Source organism: Urocitellus parryii, chromosome 5 (genome assembly GCF_045843805.1).
Source record: "Urocitellus parryii isolate mUroPar1 chromosome 5, mUroPar1.hap1, whole genome shotgun sequence".
Taxonomy (NCBI): domain Eukaryota; kingdom Metazoa; phylum Chordata; class Mammalia; order Rodentia; family Sciuridae; genus Urocitellus; species Urocitellus parryii.
In genome coordinates, this window is record NC_135535.1 from 134510864 (window position 1) to 134518029 (window position 7166).

General features: G+C 36.9%; 1 pseudogene; it reads right to left on the minus strand.

Annotated features, from left to right (window-relative positions):
• Positions 1-1587: 1587 nt before the first annotated feature.
• On the minus strand, positions 1588-2182 carry LOC144255060 (transmembrane protein 126A pseudogene; annotated as a pseudogene).
• Between the last annotated feature and the right edge of the window lie 4984 nt (positions 2183-7166).

Sequence of the window (7166 nt, forward strand, 5' to 3'; positions counted from 1 at the left end):
AGTGACTGACACTCATTTAGCTCATTTTCCAGGAGCAAGAAGAGAGAGCTCCTAACTTTGTCCTTTGAGCCCAACCTTCTTTCAGAAATTTTCATCTTCATAGGATGAAGATTTAAAAGTAGGAGATTGCCTTTGAGTCCTGCAGGAGAGGGCCTTTGTAGTGGGAGCCCACAGAAAGGAAGTTATTTAGATTGTACTTAGAGAAACAGAGTTACAGCTTCCAGTACTCTACTTCGCCAACAGTCTTTCCCCTTGAGTGTCTGAATGTCTTCAGGATTTTGAATTACTTGCTACTTAATGTGGTACTGAATAAGATAGGACCTATATAAGATCATGAGTTGCATTTTATAATGTATAATGCCTCCATCTTGCAGGGAAATGTATTCTCAATAACACATTACACATTTGTTTTTTTACTGTTGTATGTTCATCTTTGAAGCAACTTAAATGGAATAGGTAACTTTCTATGTTATTTCTAAATAAAAATTCTTTCCTTTTCAGGAATTCATTTCCATGCTGAGGAACTGAACTTGCCATTTTCAAGTTAATATGGTTTAGTCTTTGATCCCTGGAGATACAAGGGAGGAGGGACAATGTAGCTGAGGTAGAAACCTCATCTGGGTTTCCAATGTTTGTTTCAGTTCAGGTAATACCAGTGATTTCTCTCATCAGCTAGATTTTCAGCTCAGCCTTCAGGACCATTTTTTAAAAGAATGTTTATTCTCAGGCTCTGTTACCCTGGCCATCACCTTTGACACTGAACAAATTATGTCTTCTTTTACTATTCCATTGATTGGAAAAGTGGAGACAAGGGGGGGGGGTAATAATGTTTTTAAAAACAGAAGTCATATTTTAATTTCATCAACCTAGAAAAATCTATTTCTAACTAATATAGACACTTGCAGTTTTGGGCTATGAAGCAGGCATACTACTATGCTAAACATACCTGAACTATGAAACTTACCTCATGTGTAAGAAGCAATAGTTGTATTTATCGTTATCTTCCATTTAATGTTGGTTAGTATTTTAATGTAATACTTACACATCATGACCACTACCAACAGCATAAACTAATGCTTTCTCTCCAGAGTTATTTGTAGCAAAGATATCAATACCACTTTGAAGAAGGAGCTTGATGATATTTTTTTGATTTATATTGGCAACAAGCATGAGGGCGATTCTACAATAACAAAGATAACTTCATCCTTAGGTACTTTAATAAAATAAAGTTATTTAAGCAGTGGTATGATATATTTTTACCAATTTAACAGCTTGCTTTATTTATACTAACAGACATAACCATTTTGGGAAATCAAGTGTTCATCTTTGCAAATCATCTCTAAGACTAAAAAAAAAAAAAAAAAAAAAACAAGAAAAGAAACCATTTGTCCCAATGCTTTGTGGGATAGTATATGGTCTATTTTAGAGAAGGATCCATGTGCTGCTGAGAAGAAAGTGTATCCTCTTGATGCAGGTTGAAATATTGTATATGTATATATGTCAGTTAAGTCTAAGTTATTGATTGTATTATTGAGTTCTATAGCTTCTCTTTTTACCTTTACAATTTTATTTTGTATACACATTTGCTCAAAAGCAGTGAATTTCTATTCCAGGTTCAGGTAACTGAAGGGCCTTTATAAGTACTTTATATTTTCTAGCCCCAAGGTATGCTGCAAACATAGTCTGAAGTAAAATGGGAAATAACATTTTTCTGAAGATAGGCTTAGTAATTTTAATCCAGTAAGTTAAGGTGTTTCCTTTCTCTGGTAGCAAGGCTGATTGATACCTGGCTGCTAAGCCACCATTTACAGGAATAGCCAAGAAAACAGGGTACAAACCTCCTAAAACTAATCCAACAAGTCCACCTGTGGTCACAGTACAGGTTTCACAATTTAAATCACCTGTACTCAAAGGTAAACATAAAAAACCTTTGAAAGATGTTTTTGCTATCAAAAATGGGAGCACTGCCATTGGTAATCCAGCAGCTATGCAGGCCAGTGTTACATGCAAGACATGCCAAAAAAGACCACTATTAGGCCACAGAAAGTAGCATTAAGTCCAATATATTTGGATCCATGTTCAAGAAGATTCCTTTCTGCTTCTGATAGTAGTTCAATTTTTGATCTATGACATCAAAAATTAAGTTTTCCTTGATAGTATCATGTGGTTTATGGTTTTCCATCTTGACCCTGCTGCTCTCCTCCCAACAGGTGCCTTCCCAGTTTTTCTAACATGCCTGGGCTTAAGATACAACTTTTACTCCATTCCTCCCAGTGCAGCCATCTTTGGCAGACACCTATAGTTTCTTTATTCAACTTTTGTTGGGAAGATCTATCCAGTGGTGAGAGAGGTGTGTTAAAGTCACCCAAGATTATTGTGTTGTCATCAACTTGACTCTTGAACTTGAGAAGAATTTGTTTGATGTACATAGCTGCACCATTGTTTGGGGCATATATATTTAGGATTGTTATGTCTTGTTGGTGTACATACTTGAGCAGTATGTAATATGCATCTTTATCACTTTTGATTAACCTTGGCTTGAAGTCTCATTTATGTGATACAAGGATGGAAACCCCTGCTTGCTTCCACAGTCTATGTGAGTGGTATTATTTTTCCCAAGCTTTCACCTTCAGTCTATGGATGTCTTTTCCTATCAGATGAGTCTACTGAAGTCATCATATTGTTGGGTCTTTTTTTAAATTCAGTCTGCTAGGATATGTCTTTTGATTGGTGAATTTAAGCCATTAACATTCACGATTATTTTTGAGACATGGTTTGTATTTCCATCCTTATTTATTTATTTTTGTTATTTAACTTGACTTGATTTTCTTCGATTACTTTTTCTTTTAGGGTTCGACCTCCCTCTGCTGATTTCATTGTTGTTGTTGCTGTTTTTCCTCTTCATGGAATATTTTGCCAAGGATGTTTTCTGGTTATATATTCCTTTAACTTTTGTTTATCATGGAAGGTTTTTATTTCATCCTCAAATCTAAAGCTTAATTTTTCTGGATACAAGATTATTGGTTGGCACCCATTTTCTTTCAGAGCTTGAAACATTTTGTTCCAGATCTTCTAGCTTTCAGGCTTTGTGTTGAAAAATCTGCTGTTATCCTAATTGTTTTTTCCCTATATGTAATCTTTTTCCTTTCCTCTTGTGGCTTTCAAAATTCTATCCTCATTCTGTATGTTGTGCATTTTCATTATTATGAGCCTTGGTGTGGATCTTTTATGATTTTGTACTTTGGTGTCCTGTAGGCTTCTTGAATTTCAATTTCCAGTTTATTCTTCATGTTGGGAAATTTTTGTGATATTATTTCATTAAATAGATTGTTCATTCCATTGCTTTGGACCTCTATGCTTCTCTCTATCCTAATAACTCTTAAACTTGGTCTCTTTATGCTATATATATATTTCTTCAATGTTCTACTTGTGATTTCTTACCATTATCACTGTGCGGTCTATGTTATTTTCAAGATTATATATTTTATCTTCATTGTCTGAAGTCCTATCTTCTAAGTGATCTACTCTGTTGCTGAGTCTTTCATTTGAGCTTTTAATTTCGTTTGTTGTTTTTTTTCATTTCTAGAATTTCTGATTTTTTTTTAAGAACCTCTATCTCCCTGTTGAGGTGATCTTTTGCTTCCTGGATTTGGTTATGTAGCTTCTTGTCAAACTGATCTTTCACTGTTTGTAGTCTCTCTCTTATATCTTCCTTGAGTTTAGAGAACATTTTAACCACATATATTCTGAAACCTTTTTCTGTAATTTTTCTGCTATGCCTGCCAATGATTCTAAAGATGTTGTGTCTTGATTTGTTTGTGGCATTTTCTTTCCTTGTCTTTTCATGTTGCTTGTGTGTCTTCCTTTCTAGCTCTGTGGGTCTGGGTTGTTATTGTTTTTACCCTATAGGTTTGTAGTGCTCTTGTAGTGTTCCAAGATCCTTCCTTTGTGGAGAAGTCAATGTTAACAGAACCTAATATCAACAATATATCACCTATGAACAATTTGTTGTTATTAAAACATTTATACTGTAGTCTCCATGTACAGAAATGTTGGATTTAATTATCATCTAAAATATAATCAGTAGTTTCATAAAAAGTTTACAGTTTTTGATGGTGGACAATGAAATATAATCAGTAGTTTCGTAAAATGTTTACAGTTTTTGATGGTGGACAATGTTGGGTGTAGGACGGAATGCTGATGGGGAAAGATGTGAGGGTATAGAGTTAATATATCTTAGGAAATGTGAAAGAGAAATATAATGAAGAGGGTTAGTAGCAAGAGACTAGGCAGAAAGTAATTTAGGATAGACAAATACCTGGGAAGACAGTAGAGTACATAAAACGAATATATATATATATATATATATATATATATATATATATATATATATATACAGGATGTTAAAATAGTAAAATTTGGAGTGGGAAAGAAAAATGAAAAAAGTGAAAAGAGAAAGAAAAAAGTAAAAAAAGAAAAATGGATGGCATATACAACACCTCTATATTATATTATTCAGATGACTCAGTCCTCAAAATCCTATTTCATGCAAAGTTCTTGGGTTTACACATGTTGAGGATGAGAGGGCTGGAGGAGAGAGGAGTAGAAGAGAAAGAGGGAAAAAATATTCCAAAGAAGAAAGCAGGGTTGTTACTAGTTTTAGAGGTTGTTTCTTTTCTGTTTCTCTTCTTATCCAATAGGTGGGGCTGTCCTTTTTAAGCTGGTATCTCTGCCCTCAGTATGGTGTAGGTAACCAGGATGGGAAAACTGATCTTGGTGTAGGGCATCTAGAAGCGAGGATTCACACCTGCCAGTCTCTGCAGGGAGGCTACACCTCAAGGGTCTCTTTTTGGGACCACTCTTCTGACTTATGCACCCGGTATTGTCTCCCTTTCTTGCCTGGATATTTCCCAGATCCTGGTCTCTCTGTTGGGCTCCAAACTTAGGCCCATCCCCATCACTTAGCAGTTCCCACCTGTGGGACCTCTCACACACAGGCTTACACCAGGTGGGCGGTGCCCTGGTCACACTGCACACCTCCCCAACTGGGAACTGTTTTGGTGTTGAGTGGTCACTCTGCTGAAATCCTTGCTGGGGGGATGGGGCAGTTGGACACCTGGTACCTGGACAGATGGAGATTCAATCTGGGAGCAGAGAGCTGCCCCCACCAGATATGGTGAGAAAGGTTATCCAAGTTGGAGTTGGTCTGCTTCCAGCACAGGAGTGTCTACTGAGGTGGGGGAGCCAGGTGATGGCTTTGTGTGGTGGGTAGGTACCAGTCGAGTGACCTGCATGGGAGTAGAGCACAGTTTGGAGTTCTACAGAGGTGTTGATAGGTGATTCTGCTTAGCCGCTTCAGAGTCTTGCATGACCTAGAATTGTGGGCTTCAGGTTTCCACCACTGCAGGGGTCCGGAGTCCTACTCGATCACTGAGGCTCTGAGCCCTGCACTGGGGTAACAGTGCTAATGATTTATGTGGAAATCATCTGTATAGGGGTCTTCTTACACTCTCTGAGTTGCAATATTCTGACTAGATGAGACCTGGGTCACAGAGCAACACAGGATTCTGCCTCCCTCTGGCCTGCCAAGGAATTCTAGCAATCATATTTTAATTCTCCACTCTATGTACTTCTTACCTGATCTAGTAGCTAACTGTGCAGACAAATGTACCACCATGAAGATACTCTCAATGTAAATTCATGACCTATCACACCATGTGAATACTATTTTCCACCCCTGCACCCAGAAAAGATGCATTTTTATCTCCATTTACTATCAGATGCTCCCAGATACTAACTTTAAATCTGATCCTCTTTTTAAGGCTCTTTTTATTTCCCTTCTTATTCTTGAATCTTCCTATTTAGTTTACAGAAAAATCAAAAACTATCAGCATTTAACTTCTTAATTTTTGCACAACCAATCCTCAGAATTATATACAAACTCTGGTCAATCTCCAGGTGAATTGTGTGAGTTCTCTTACAAGGCTAAATCAATTAATTATGCACTAAGTAATCTCACCTCCTCTAATGACTCAAGGACATTTAATCATAGCTGATTTCATTTGAAATATCAGTTTTCCTGTTCTATTTGATCATTCTTAGTAAGATGCAAATATATTTTATCTGATTAAAAAAATATCCTTAGGCTGAGGTTGTTGCTCAGTGATATAGTGCTTACCTAGCATGTGTGAGGCACTGGGTTTGATTGTCAACACCATATATAAATAAATAAAAAAAAGATCCATTGACAAACAAAAAAATGTTAAAAAAAAACAATTATCCTTGACCCAGCCCCATTCTGGCCATCCTCTGTTTCTATGCTTACTGCCTCCAAAGAACAAAATTCCCTGAGTAATAACTTCAGATATAATATGAAGGAAACAGATTTGTTTCCGGTGCCAATTCCTTTTCTTAGGTGCACAGGAAGCAGCATTTCCCAGCATCCCTTGCAGTTGGGATGGGAACACATGATAGAGCTCAAGAATTGCAAATGTAAGCAAAAATGGTATAACACATCAATTCATGGCACTTGGGTGTCCTCAGTGTCTTGTCCATCCTTTCTCATCACTCCATCAGAGATGAGTATGGGACTGCCATGTTTGTGAAATGGAACTAGTCAAGAGACTTTAACTAGAGGAAGCGAGCTATCCAGGAAGAGTCACAGAGGAAGGCTTTCCACCAGCCATAACCTGAAGTCATGCACTCCAGGGGTGAACTTGAGGCTCTGGGACATGCTGTTGTAGGACATAGTTTTATATTGACTCCCTCCAATTATGTCTCCATGAAACCCTGTTTTCATCCCCTCTTTTTGCAGAATTCCAGCTCTTATTTTTCATTGCTCATTTGGTTATTTGCTTTAGAACTCTTTGCCTATTGTAGTTATCCATGATCTATCCTGACAGTTAAATATCCAACATACTTGCCACCTCTTCACAAACTTCAGCCACTTCGTTTCCTATTCTATAAAGAAGATGTTAACTTACTATTTTGATTGTGCTCACTCAATTTGGTTAAATTTATAATAATAATCTTCCAATGGGCTTTTCTCTTCTTCTGTAATGTTGATGATACATTGATTTTCCTTTAAATCATTAATTCCACATGGTTGACATTGCAATAACTTTCAGTTTCCTCCAGGATTCTTTGCCTGCTCATCAAAATGATCT